The sequence below is a fragment of the Eurosta solidaginis genome, chromosome 5 (assembly GCF_040869045.1).
Source record: "Eurosta solidaginis isolate ZX-2024a chromosome 5, ASM4086904v1, whole genome shotgun sequence".
In the NCBI taxonomy this organism is placed as follows: domain Eukaryota; kingdom Metazoa; phylum Arthropoda; class Insecta; order Diptera; family Tephritidae; genus Eurosta; species Eurosta solidaginis.
Window position 1 is genome coordinate 10,106,588 of NC_090323.1, and position 14,435 is coordinate 10,121,022.

General features: G+C 33.0%; 1 long non-coding RNA gene across 1 annotated transcript in view; it reads right to left on the minus strand.

The window, feature by feature from the left end:
* LOC137252910 (uncharacterized) overlaps positions 1 to 10,234 on the minus strand; it is a 36,511-nt gene extending 26,277 nt beyond the window's left edge. The window contains exon 1 of the long non-coding RNA XR_010953683.1: positions 9,447 to 10,234. This is a non-coding gene — a long non-coding RNA (uncharacterized lncRNA). The remainder of the gene's footprint in view (positions 1 to 9,446) is intronic.
* Positions 10,235 to 14,435: the final 4,201 nt, after the last annotated feature.

Below are 14,435 nucleotides of genomic sequence, written 5' to 3' on the forward strand. Positions count from 1 at the left end.
GTCGTTTTCTTCAATTCGTTTGTTCGCCGTCTCAGTCGCCTTAGTCAAATTAACATAATTTATAAGCTGATTTTGTAGTTGAGTTATTTTTGATTATGATTCCTTAGACTTTTTGTTGAGTTTATTGTCTTAAGTGTAGATATCTTTCTCCAAACTATTGTCGATGTATTTATTTTTTGAATATTTTGTTGTTTATTTGCATATAATTTATATTTTGCTTGTAATTGAATCAGCAAAGAATTTCAGAAATTAAATGAAATTTAAGTCTGAATGTTTGACACACTTTACAAAAATTGCGGATTGCTGGTATCAGTCAAAGTGTTGATTCTTTGTGGACTAAGCTAATATCGTTCGTTTAGGAGAACTGTCTTCTTAAGATTTCAGTGCAGTAAAATACGTAACTCTGCCTAAGCGTACCAAAAAGTTAACTCAGCCACCAAACCTTAGCCTTCAGAGAGATCAGTAATTTCATACCTGTCACACTTTTGGTCTTTATCTCTATGCTAACTTTTCTTTAGCCAGACGTTCCAACAATAATTCGTGGAAATCCCCACAACTTTTTAGGAAGCACATGATTTGTGACTGTACTTTCTCAGTCGCAGCATTTTTTACGTAGCAGTGATTTGCTGTAATATTTTAGTCACTGTGACAAAAGTTTCAATATGTTGCCTTAAGATTACCTATAAGTCAGTTTTTACGTCCAGAAAGGGCCCAAAAAGATCGTACAAAGACTGAATGTGTCTAATTTTATTTATAGTGAGTGCTAACGAGAGCAACAATTTGTGCAAAGTTGATTCATCAGCTATTTGCGTTGAATTAAAATTGAAAGAATTTTTGATTGAATAGACCCGTAATTCGGTTGATTTTACCAGCTTATTTCTTCCTTTGTATACCAAATTTTGAGATTTGGTATGCTGTTCGCTACCTGTAAGCTCATTATGAAAGGGATTTTCCTTGAGGATGCGGATGTGAAATGGAGGAAACTTGAATTCTGCTATCACTCTAAGCTCGTGTGACCTGAATGATCTGGCTAATTTGGAACCTAAGAAATTCCTGAGATTTTCTAAATAGACCTGTTGGTTTGAGTAGGGGATCCACGTGGTATCACAACGGGAGCTTTATGGACCTAAGTGCATTGGTGCTGACACTGGTGGCCACTCTAGCCTAACATAACCATACCATATTTCATTCAAACACGTAGTAATATTTGGCCGAAGTGCTTGGGCAAATGAACTTTGTCTATCACTTGTTGAGAGATAACGAACGACATCTAACAAAACCGCCGTTCAGCATTGAATGAAGTTTTAGTAGGTTCTCGCAGTGGGACCCCGATTTGTCGGCAGCTATTATTTTACTAATCTGGACCAATCGGTGATATTTGTTAAAATATTTTCAAAAAAATTGAATTCGTACTTAGCTCCATTTTCATTTAGCTATTATGAATTCACTGCTAGGATAAAAACAAAAACAATAAGAGTTTTTGGAAATTTCGATATGGGTTAACCACATAGTTTACGTGATCAAAATTTTTTATATAATTCTGGGTGTAACCGGACTTGACATGACTCACACAAACAAAGTCCAAAAGACTGCTTTCAAATTGTTAAATTTTCGTTGGAAAAAAATAGACTATGTTTAGTTATTCCAGTCTTAAAAAGACTTTTTACCTTAATATAATAAAAGCTTTAGCTGGAATTGCAAAATAAGCGAAAAAAAAATTTATAAAAAATAATAATTAAAAATCAGGAAGCGTATTCAGAGTGAAAACTAGAATTTGTTAAAAAAAAAAAAATCAAAGGTAAATAAAGAAGCCCAAAAGAGGCCACCATATGAATTTCAAACGAAACTACGCCAGAATTTTAATTACATATACACAAAGAAAGAGCATAAATTTCATAAGCAATAAAAATAAAAAAAAAGAGGAAATGATAAGAAAAACAAAACCATAAGATCGTTAAAAAAATATGAAGCGTATGTGAAAAGCAAAAATAACAAAAACATATTTCAACAAGCGCATGCGCTGCTATCGGTTTTTCATACAACCACATGCAGCACACGCTTGAAATTATCAGCGCTATCAGTTTGCCCGGACGTAATGATAACCCCATGAGACCCTCACTTAAAAATGCTCTATGTCCATGTTTCTGTGCGCATTAAAGGAAAGTGCATATAAAAAACTTACAAAAATTTCACAAGCAAGGTTCAACGGAAGCGTGATTTGAGTTTTTTCACAAACCACTCAAAAAAACACACAAAAAATACCGAAAAAATTAAAACCTTTAAACAAAACCTTAAATTATGTGCATAAAATTCTCTATGCGCTTACATTTTATGTCTGTCACGTAATTGCTTAAGATCAGTAGATATGTATGTATGTCTGTTTTTAGAAAATTTTGATTAGTGTAGCTTAAAAAATATGTTGAGCAACAACCACTTTCAACTCTATGATCTCTTGCTGATATGTACATAAGTCGACAATAAAAAAAGAAAAAATAAACAACAAATGCCCACACCGGATGACTGTCACTTTTTTCGGTTAACTATCTAACGATCTACCGAATGAATCTATGTACCGTACCCACTTACAATGAATACCACTGTATATACATACATAACACTATATATGGAAATATATGCACTTGTGTGTATGTCTGTTCGTTTATTTGTACATATCTATATATAAGTTCAGCAAAAAAAATTGACTGTCACTTATTGCCTGTCAATGACCTCTTCTTACACAGCAGTAGTTCTATACCATTTCACTGTGAAACAACTCAATTTTAAATTACATCAATCATTTCGTTTCATTTCAGTTCTTTTCATCATTTGTCCTACCATAACGCATTAAATATTTATTTTTCACACTGTAACGGCACGCACCCCTGTAGGAATGTCATAAGCTATTAGCATAATCACTAATAATGAGCTTATAACTGTGGGTAATTTTGCCACCTGTTAATGTCATATGCGCAACAGGTGGTTTTAGACATTTGTTTGGAAAATGTTATATTAACTTTTTCCACATATCGCTCATTTGCTGCAACGTCGTCATAACTCAAAAAATACAATTTTCCAGGAGAGCCATTCAAAGATTTTAACGGCCTTATGTTGCGCATATAAACGTATATTTTCATTTTTATACCACGTGCTAAATTTTTAACTGATCACGAAGATTTTTTTATACAACATAGATCATGATATTGGGTACGTTTATATATTATTAACTCAAAAGTCATGTTTTTTGAATTATGACGACGTTGCAGCAAATGAGCGATATATTGTACTGTTACAAAAAAAAAGAGTTTTTATTATATCAAATTAATATCGGAATTCGTTTATAATTGTTGCCGGATGTCCGTATCTGATTTGCATTTTTATAATGGCAAATTGGTTTTGTGCATCCAACGATGAATTTCAGAATGCAGGACACAATTATCTGCTTATTTGTCAATTCCGACCACATAATTTTAAATGATATTTTTAATTTGAAATGTCTACTATTATTATAATTTTAATATAATATTATATTTATTTATTATTATATTATTTATTATCATTTATTTATATTTATATATAATATTATTAATAATATTTGAAATTTGCTTAAGAGCGAAGTGGTATATTAAATTTCTCAGCTGTAGTTATAAGTTAACCCGGCATGGAAATTACCTCCAAAAATAGCCGCATAAGTAAGCATTTTACAGTATTTGCCATTTTCAACATCGTTTATAAAGTTAGCATTTAACTGGACAATGGCAATCCTTCAGATAGCTTCATTCGACATTTTCGTTTTCACCAACACAGGGTGACTTACCCCCTGAATCGATTAGTGTGAATATTTTGCAGAAAAAATTACAAGAATCTACAGCGAATACACAAAAAGCCACACACCAGCTAACTTTTGTTTACACTTTCTTTACATCTTGTACTTAGCTGACAGCCGATACTTCTATTAATATGGAGAAGACGAGAATTTCGATAACTTATACATTAGTGGCTAATTTAATATCGCGAAAACATCCCTAAATCGTTTGCGCTCAATCTAAATTTTATAAGCATTTGAATTCTCGAATTTTTAAACAAACAAGCATAGAAAACAATATTTCACCAATCTTAGAGAAATTTATAGTTCTCAGATTGACATTCAATAACATTCCCCAAACATAGTCCAAACTTTGAGAAAGTTTGTGAAATGTATAGTCCTCTTCCAAGATAATTTTCTAATTATTCTCCAAGTTTTGATAAATTTTGAGAAACTTATAGTTCCCGTGTTAATGGAATTTTGAGAAATGAGCTCGAATCAAACCTTTAATCATTGAAAAATCTATAGTTCTCGAATCTATATCCAGCATATTCCTCCAGATGAGATTCTCACATTAAACATCGAGTTAAGGTGAAGTTAAAAGTAACATTATTGTGATTGAAATTAACAAGTGGTTGGAAAAATTGATGAAGCGTTATAAATTAAGCCATTTATACATTTGTATTTTATTTTCATGAAAATACTGCAGTATTGAAATTTTAACTTTGAGTCCAATTATAGAATCGCACTTGAGTACAACTTGTAAACTACCTTCTACTCAACTTGAGAAACAGCATTTTGTTGAGAACATTTTGATTCGCAAGGTGAGAAACAACCCTTGAGATTTGAGAAAGATATGAGAAAGATAGTTTTGAACTTGCGCTGAAAGAGTTACCTATTGTATTGGTTGCTATTCCGAATGCTTTAGGGAGCATTCTTTGGAAGCTTAAACATTAAAGGTCGAGCAATTAAAAGACTTTTTGCATTAAAGTTGCTCATTCTGTGGGCTCAAGCTAAGACTGATCAAACGGTATACGAATGGAGAACGAATAAGCAGGGTGATTAGCATTGGAAGAAAAGGCGTTTTCTGTTAATTGCCTGTAGTAATATCTAAAAGCTAAAATTACTTTGAAATTTAGTAACAAAAACTAAGAATGAATTATGAACTCAAGACAAGCAAAGTTTAAAAGGATACTGAAACAAAGAAGAGCACAGAGAGAAAGTTCAATACAGCATATCACTTTAAATTTTTGAAAACCCGGGTTATAAGTACTGATGAGACCCCAAGTCTGCTTAACTATGTAGTTAAAGGCTACCACACTACGACCGATAAGAAAACAGCTAAACAAATGAAAAACACAGAGATTCTGAAAACATTTCTTTTTTCTACAGGGTCTCTTAGCCGTATCGCTTTCACATGCATACATTATTAAAGAACATTTTCGACACCAGCATATTAAGAATTCAACAATATGCACTAAATTAATATCAATTGAAACTTTGGTTTATTCAAGTGTTAATTTCAATTGAGGAAAGAAATTGTATTTTTATGTGATGCCACTTTAATTGATTTGAATACGAAATTTATGCGAACTTTTGTAGCTGCATAAATTAGACTTTGATGTATTCGACGCAAACATGAAGGGGGACCTTTTTCTGCTTTTCAGCGATTTCCTGTTGCTAAAAGTTCACTAAGTAGAGACCTTTAGAGTTTGACAATTTAAATAGATCGTGACTTCTACGATGAAGTTGATGCAAATAATACTGTCCCCAAATTTAAATATTTGACCCTTATGTTTCATATTCAATAGCGTGAGGGAAAAATTTAATGATTTACATAAGTACATATCTGAATACGACCCTATTGCCTACCACTCCAATAAATCTCAGATCAACTTTTTTTTCAAAATTGCTATGTATGCTATCTTTGGCCAAATTTACTGTTGTATAATGAAATGTTATTGTAATGCATATGAACAAAACGTCCAACTTTGAAGCGAACCGAGTTGAATCAACGGCCTCAACAAAATGTATGATTAACAATTTCCTTAGTTATTGTTGTCAAACCCAGAGGAAGTAAAAATCGTTAAGCAGTTTATGGAATTTCAAACATTCTCGAATTGCTGAGAATGATCAATTTTCACATTTGTGAGTAAACAAAAACTTTTGCAATTTAGAAGTTAGCTGGACAACAAATACCCGAGCTATGGAAAAAAATTAACTATCTCTCACACACCGAAAGATAACAAAGGCTTTAAATTTCATGAATTAAGCGCAAATTATTTCACAGTCGCACGAAAATTTTTAATAGCATGTGAGTTAAAGAAATACAATACATAGGTATATGATAAGTATTCTTATATTTACAAAAGCTTACATATATACACTTTTGATCATACAGTCGCACATACACAAAAAGGAACCGTCAATTTGAGGTCTTTGGTGAAAAAAAATTTTATTGAAATGAAGCTCCAACTAAAAACTAGCCCTACCATGGAAGCCTAACACAAATCACTATTCACGTGGAAGACTAGCACACTTCGTTTGTTTGCGTTGAAGACTAGCGCATTTCAGATGGGTGAGTTCTCGATGCAAACAAGCGAAATGTGTCGCTCTTCGACGCGAATTATGAAACGAGGTAGCCATTTATGAGGCCAAAAAAAGAATGTAAAATTTGCTCTTTAAAGTAATCGGAAAATGCGAATCTAAAATGTATTTTCAATGTTTAATTTATCAGTTTTCTTTGAATATATAAAAAAAATTCTTTCGGAATCTATGGCATATGGAAGAAATAAAATAAAATTGGCTAGTTTTAATGAGATAGGAGTAGTAAAATGTCATTGAAATATTGTTTAGTTGAAAAATCCCAAAATTTCAATAATATTCAAAATTCTGCTCTTTTTCCTACTCTTATCTTTTCGATTGAAATCCAAACCAACAATATAGTGAAATCTGTCCGTTTTTTCATCGTTCAAATTTTTTATTTATTATTTTATTTAATTTTTTTCAATTGAAATTTTTACGAGCATAGAATGTTCCTCACATCTACGTATTAGCAGTGACTCCACGCCTCACTGTACGGTTAAAACTATGCTGCGGCGGCTGTGGAACCTATCTCATTAAGTATTAACAGCGTTTGGGAATTTACGATCAAAATTACATATTTAAGGTAAAGCAAATAAACTCCGGGAACACTAACAAAATATTTGATTTTCGAAATTGTATATTCGAATTTTCTAAACTTTATGTTCGAATACTCATTTTGGCGGCTTTGTAACTGTAGTTTTTTTTGTAGTATTTTTGCAAAAACATTCAATATCAACACATTTACTTAAAGCTTTCCACATCGCTAGAATTGAAAAATTCAATACAAAAAGAAACCTCAAGAAATGTTCAATGCGTTTGTCAAGTAGTATCCACCTTTCAAAAAAACTCACACACCCTCTGCTACCTCTTTTCAAAGATTTTTTACCGAACGTGCACAGGGGAGGGAGCCCTGGTTTCGCCAAGAAATATAAGTGCCTCTCATTACTTCATGTGCAATGGTCCTTTAAGAATACAATCGGTTAGTTACCAGGTGACTGTATTTATGAGGTTTGTGAATGGAATTTGCAATTCTGTTTTGGCACAAATGTCCTTTTTCTGAAAATTAGATTTTCGATATTGTATATTCGAATTTTCTAAACTTTATGTTCGAATACTGATTTTGGCGGCTTTGTAACTGTAACTTTTTTGTAGTATTTTTGCAAAAACACTAGAATTGAAAAATTCAATACAAAAAAAAACAACTCAAGAAATGTTCAATGCGTTTGTCAAGTAGTATCCACTTTTCAAGAAAACTCAAAGCAATCGAATCTATTTTCTTTTCAAAAGGTGTTAATATCTAGCAAAACCGTATCTTGGTAGAGAAAACTAAAAAAATTTCTAATTTCAAATTCTTATCAAATGGAGCGCCATGTATATTTCCGCGGAAGTATAAATACGTTACAATCATTTATGTATACTACATACAAATAGTGCTGAAAAGACTTTGGCAAACCGTCATTAAAAAAGTAATGACCTAATCTACCCAGTAGGAAAAATTATCATATTTTGCAAACTATGAATAAAAATTCCTTAAATTTTGAATATGGAATGTGTTCTCTGAGTTCTGTGACTAACGATCTAAACTGTAAAAAATAGTCATCTTTTCCACCAAGTAAACGGAATCTTGCTGTGAATCAAAGGTGCGATATTTTGTTTTTTGTTTTTTTAAAACACTAATAAACAAAGCTAAAGCAAAGAACTAAACTGGCAACTCGACTGTTGAAATTGCAGTAACAAAAAATTTTATTTCGAAATTGCATGTTCGAATTTTCGAGGTTTAATGCTCGAATTTCCGAGGTTTAATATTGGAATACGGAGCTAGATGTCTTTATAACTCGTATATTAGTGATTTTCCAAAAATTGTGAAAATTATTTTTTTTGGAGTAATGAAAACCTTTAATTTGTCCCACCCTGTTTATGGGCGACTGTATGTATGAGCTGATCTATGACTACGTACGTATTTGCTTTAACACACGAGGTAAGAAAATGTACATCGTAAGCTTGATAAGCGCAAAGTCAGGTTAGAAACCAGATTTCTAAAAATAAGTGCATTTCTTACAACAACAAAACTAGGAGACGAATCTGCAACTGATGCCACTGAACTTTTGCATGCACATGCAATGTAGATGGCTAGGTTTTGTGGTTAGATGTAGAACATACACATACATATTTGACTGGGTCGATTTATTAACCTATATCGCATTTCGATAGGATTTGGGCTCAGGAAAAAAAATGCCGAAAAATGCAATTTTTCGACCGAAACACTCCCCAAAACCCAAAAAATAGTTTGTTTTTTTTTTTTCAAAAAACCGTTGTAAAAACGTTGGCGATAACAGTTTTTTGGAAAAAAAAAAAATATTGTTTGGGCTTTGGGGAGTGTTTTCGTCGAAAAATTGCATTTTTTTGGCAGGCTCGTAGTGGAACTTTTTTCCCTGAGCCCAAATCCTATCGAAAAATCGATGGCGCGATATAGGTTAACTTTCGTCCATACAAATCTACCCAGGTTAATACATATGTATGTATGTTTTTAATGTAGCAAAATATCATATAACTGCAAATTATTGCACAATTGGACTTTTTCAGAGTTTCTATCACACAAATATTTTGAAATTGGGTATAACAAAAAAAAATTGTTAAATGATATAATTATTTTGGATTTTATCACGTTTACACTCATATGCTGGCACTGACTTGCAATTGTTATAATAATATTTCAACTAGGTCTCTCAATTGTCAGTAGTCACACTCCAGTCCTTTTCAGTTTTTCGTTTTCTTGCTCAATTCCCTTAATTTCATAAACCACTTAGCCGCTAAAGCAAACACTTTCGAGCTAATCCAAAAAAACACTTTCTTCCATTTGCTAAACTAAAAATAAATTTAAGAAAAACACGCACTAATCAATCATGACATAGTGTCACGTCTTGATGGAGAAAATGTACAAAGAAAAAAAAACAAAAAAAAATTTTTTTTTTCATTTTTTTGGTATATACAATTGTTGAAAAATCTTTAAAAAAAATCACTTTTGTATTTTCAACACGAAAAAAGCAAAAACACTTACCCAATTCCTGTTGTCTTTTGTATGTACGTGCGCTGTATGTTTATTTAAACAAATCTTCTCCAAGCCTTGCCACATCACAGCCTTGCACACCACATGACGAACGTCTATCGCCTCAGCCTTTGCCCCTTGTTGCGGCGCGCCTTGGGCAGTGTGGCAAATGCTTCTACCCATTGAAATGATCGCGCCTAGCTTGCCGGGCATATAAGAACATAAATAGTACATACTTGTTTGTATATATGTAAGTAAGATTGTCGTTTTTACAATTTCAACGGCTGAATGAATGCAAAAGTGGTGTTTTTGCTTTTTCGCTGTATGTTGTTGTTGGCGTAAATATACATACATACATACATCTGACGCGATCATTGTGGGTTTCTTGATTTGTTGGCTCTGCTATTACGTGCTTGTTGATGTTGTTGCTTTTACAACTTGTTGTTGTTTCACGTCGGGTTAATTTTTTTTTCAGTATTCACGACTTATCAGCACCTGACCTTTCAACACTGCATAGCAACAAAAACAACAACACTGCGGTGTTTGCTTTTTGCTGTTCCTTTTTTTGCTTGATCATTCTCCTTTTTTATGCCACATGATGAGGCAAATTGTTGGTTAGGTTTTCTGCTGTTTTTCTTCTTGGATTTTAATAAATATTTACATTACTTGAACGAATAGCTAGTGCCATGCAGCGGCATTGGGCTTGGTTGGAGGAGCGCAAGTGATCCGACTGGGCTGAAGTTTCAACAGCAACTGGCGTTTCGAGGCGGTAAAAGTCTGCATAAAAATTGTTTTGTACATGCTTGTAGAAATGTACATCATATATAAAATGACATACATATACATTGCCTTTATATGTGCATACATACACCGTTATATATTAAATGAGGAATTCTTATCGGTAGGCTGACAAAGCATATGAAAATGATCGTACATTGTGTACGGCCGTATTTGCGGTTAACAAATTTATTCATATGCTACATATTTAATCTACTTCGACGTCCATACATTCATACATTCATGCATATATGTATAAGCACATATAAATATATTTATTTAAGAAAACTACATAAAAACATTAGACCGTACCGATGAGTTCTGCGTGAACTCGCCCATATGAAGCATTTATGCATGGCAGTTCGAAAGACAAAAAGTTACTTCTTCTCGCTTTCCTGCATCACTATGTCTCCCTTTCCTGGCGCAATTTATAGCTTCTCCAATCTCATCTACTCGTGATATATTCTGTTTTTAGCAGCCGAGGATCGCGCGACCGTAAAATCTCTACGGATGGATGAGGTATGCTAACCTCAAAGGTTTACGTGGTCATATCAAATAGTTCCCGAAATAGTCGGGCTAATATCTGATGCTATGTGGTGCTATTTCCGGAAAGTACATGATCAATAAATATCAAAAGGTCATCAACATCGATGAAGCTCGCAAAAACTTCGAGGATTGTCTTCATCGCTGCAGAAAAAAATAAGATACACCTTTTTCCCACTTCCGGGCTGTCAAACAAATTCTGATAACACTTTGGACACACTCAGTGTCTTTGTGAGGTCTTTATTGACAGATCAGTTCAACCTAACCTAACCTCTCGGCTAAAAGTATCATCCTTAATGGTCATATAAACCAGGCATGCTTAACGAACGAAACGATATCATTTCGTTACGATAATCAACGCTAATAAACGAAACGAAGTCGCTTTGTTTCGTTTATTAACGTTAAGATCGTCAAATTAACGTTAATTTGACGTTCTTAACGTTAATAAACGAAACGAAGTGACTTCGTTTCGTTTATTAGCGTTGATTATCGTAACGAAATGATATCGTTTCGTTCGTTAAGCATGCCTGATATAAACAAAGGAATACTCAAGTACCAAATTTTTCAAGCAGCTTGAATTATAACTATTGGCATTAGAAAACTGTCGTTATTCGTACTGTCAATTGTTTTCGATACTTGAGAAAAGCCTATCAATATTATCGATTATATTTTCGAATTCTTATTATAAACGAACACATTAAATAAATTTATTGTTCGCTTTGGGATTATAATACCAATTTCACACAGAAACATGATGGAAAATAATTTCGTTTAATAAACTAATTAATTTTTCCTTTTCACACAGGCTCACTTCATTAACGCACATATGTAAGCGGTCCCAAAACATAGTATGCTATTTTCTGGGGGAAAAAATTGAGGCTATAAGAATCGACTTCAAGTCATCTTATTTCCATAAACATTTTGTGTAGATTTGAAAGTTAACATTGGGTTAACCGCTAAACTTTCCAGCAATGCTTTTTCTCAGGAAAGCATTAGTTCGCGTTGAGCACGTTCGAGTATAACGTAGGAGCTTTGCGGTTACACAATTATATCGATGCGTAATGATGAATATCTCACCAAGAAGTAAGGAGTCAAAACCTATATGGAATATAAAATGGGTTCTGGGGTACTCGAAAGATTCCTTTTTATCGAATAAATTGACTTTGAGAACTTTTTGCGTACATTCATTGATCTCACAATACCAAATTACGACACTACATACTTATACGTACGGATCGTATAACACGATACGGGCCCAGATTATTTTTTAAAAAACCTCCGCTTATGAGCTGAAAGCCCAAGATATTTAGTTCTGTGTAAAAAGACTGCAGACGTTTCGCTCTGAGCAATATGTCGTGCTCTGACACATCGTTTAATCATGAAGCAAATTGTAGCGATAAGTGTTTCACAATTGAAAGGGTTGATACTTTCCAATATCTGGGTGTTTCTGTGGACCAATCCTTAAGTTGGTCAACACATATGTCCCGCTTGAAGGCATACATGCGATCTACTGTGCGCTATTTTTTATAGTCTAAGAATATATGTTCAAACACAACGCTTAAGACGCTTTATTACGCTTTGGTTCACTCTAAGCTTCAATGTGGCATATGCTGCTGGGGTGGTGCGTCTTACAGTAAAATCCAGCAATTTCTTACTATTCAAAAATGTGTCATAAGGAAAATATGTAATGTAAATCGTTTCCACCAGTTGAAAATTCTTCCAGTAAAAAACATGTACTATTACAAAACTTTAAAAATATTTTTTATTCGTTTTGGGTACTTACACAGCCTAGTTACGGATAATTATAATTTGAGGCAAAACTCACTCGGACTTGTTGTTGTTCCTACATCTCGTACTACACATTATAATAACTTTTTTGCTATCGTATCTTGTAAAGCTTTCAATACGCCACCTGTGTCTATACGTGTCATTAGAAATATGCGTGAATTTTTAAAAAATATCAAATCATTTTTATTACAGCGGTCACACGACGACATCAAAACTTTGCTGAAACCTGCCACTTAGTAATTTAAAATCAACATTGTTATTTTCTATTGTTTATACATTTTATTTTGCATTTGGTACTTTAACTTCCACTTAGGTTATAAATTATTAACTATTTTCACCCTACACACATTTGTATATATTCATTAATTTATTTTGAAATGGCATTCAAAACTAAAGTTTTAGATAACTTTGCAGAATGCCTTACTTTTCTTTCAGTTTCAATGTATTAATTTATGTGTCAATTTTATATATGTAAACATGTATAAAATATTGTGATTTGAAAGAAAATGAATAAATCTAATCTAATCTAATCTAATCTAATAAAGTAAATATTTCAAACTTTGTGCCGTCTCTGAACCGCGTATCTTAACTAAAATATTTTTTCTTAGAACTACCACAGGTGCGTGAAATTTTTTCCTACCATTTTTCAATTTGTTTACTTTCAAATATCGAACTCGCATGCTAACACTGGCACGTTACAGTTTAAATAAAGAGCGCCAGCTGAAATATATTTTTATACATATAGTTCAAATATGTACAGAGATAATTTTGGAACAAGTGCAATACTTCTAAAATACTTTATATACCCAGCAGTTATTGCAATAAAATTCTTAAGATATTAATACTTCGAGAAATATATTCAGTATTGAGTTGAGGCATCATTCTTGCAACTCGCACGTAACGTTATACGTGATTCATATTTGAAATAAATGTTTGCGGGTCTGTCGGAACTTCAGACTATTGACCCCTACCCCGACCAAATAATTGACCTATAACTTTTGGGAGAAACTTTTCATTGTTACAACGACAGAAACAAATGAGTTTTTTCCGAACAGCTTAATCTTGGACAAATAACTGTAACTAAGTAGTAATAATTCTGTTTCATTGGAGCCTTCTTTTTAAAAGCAAAATATCAATATCATAGCTTACATGCGTTTTTAAACATAAACGAAGTGAATACTTGAAAAATCACTTCTGGTAATCTACTTCAATACAACGGTGTTGATTGATCTTTGATCCTTACAATCTAAGAATATTTCTTTGCAATATCTCCCCTATTACTAGCTAAGCGTTGATAAAGAGGGACTTATCGATAAGAAAGAGACCTTTTCACTTGACGCCAATTATTAGTACAGCATCAAAAACTATGACAAGTGTTTGATTCCACAGATCGAGATATTTATTATGACTAAGTACATATTAGAGATATGTTTATAATTGATGGCATTTCTTATCTGTCGAGTAACCAAGACAAAGGAAATTGGAGTCATGTTTCGTTTTATTAATGCAACGTTTTTATACTCAGCGTGCTTTGTACACAGAGTATATTAACTTTGATTGGATAACGGTTGGTTGTACAGGTATAAAGGAATCGAGATAGATATAGACTTCCACATATCAAAATCATCAGTGTCGAAATAAAATTGGATTGAGCCATGTCCGTCCGTCCGTCCGTTAACACGATAACTTGAGTAAATATTGAGATATCTTCACCAAATTTGGTACACGAGCTTACCTAGACCCAGAATAGATTGTTATAGAAAATGAGCGAGATCGGATGATAACCACACCCACTTTTTATATGTATAACATTTTGGAAAACACAAAAAACCTGATTATCTAGTAAATAATACACCTAGAATGTTGAAATTTGACGTGTGGACTGATATTGAG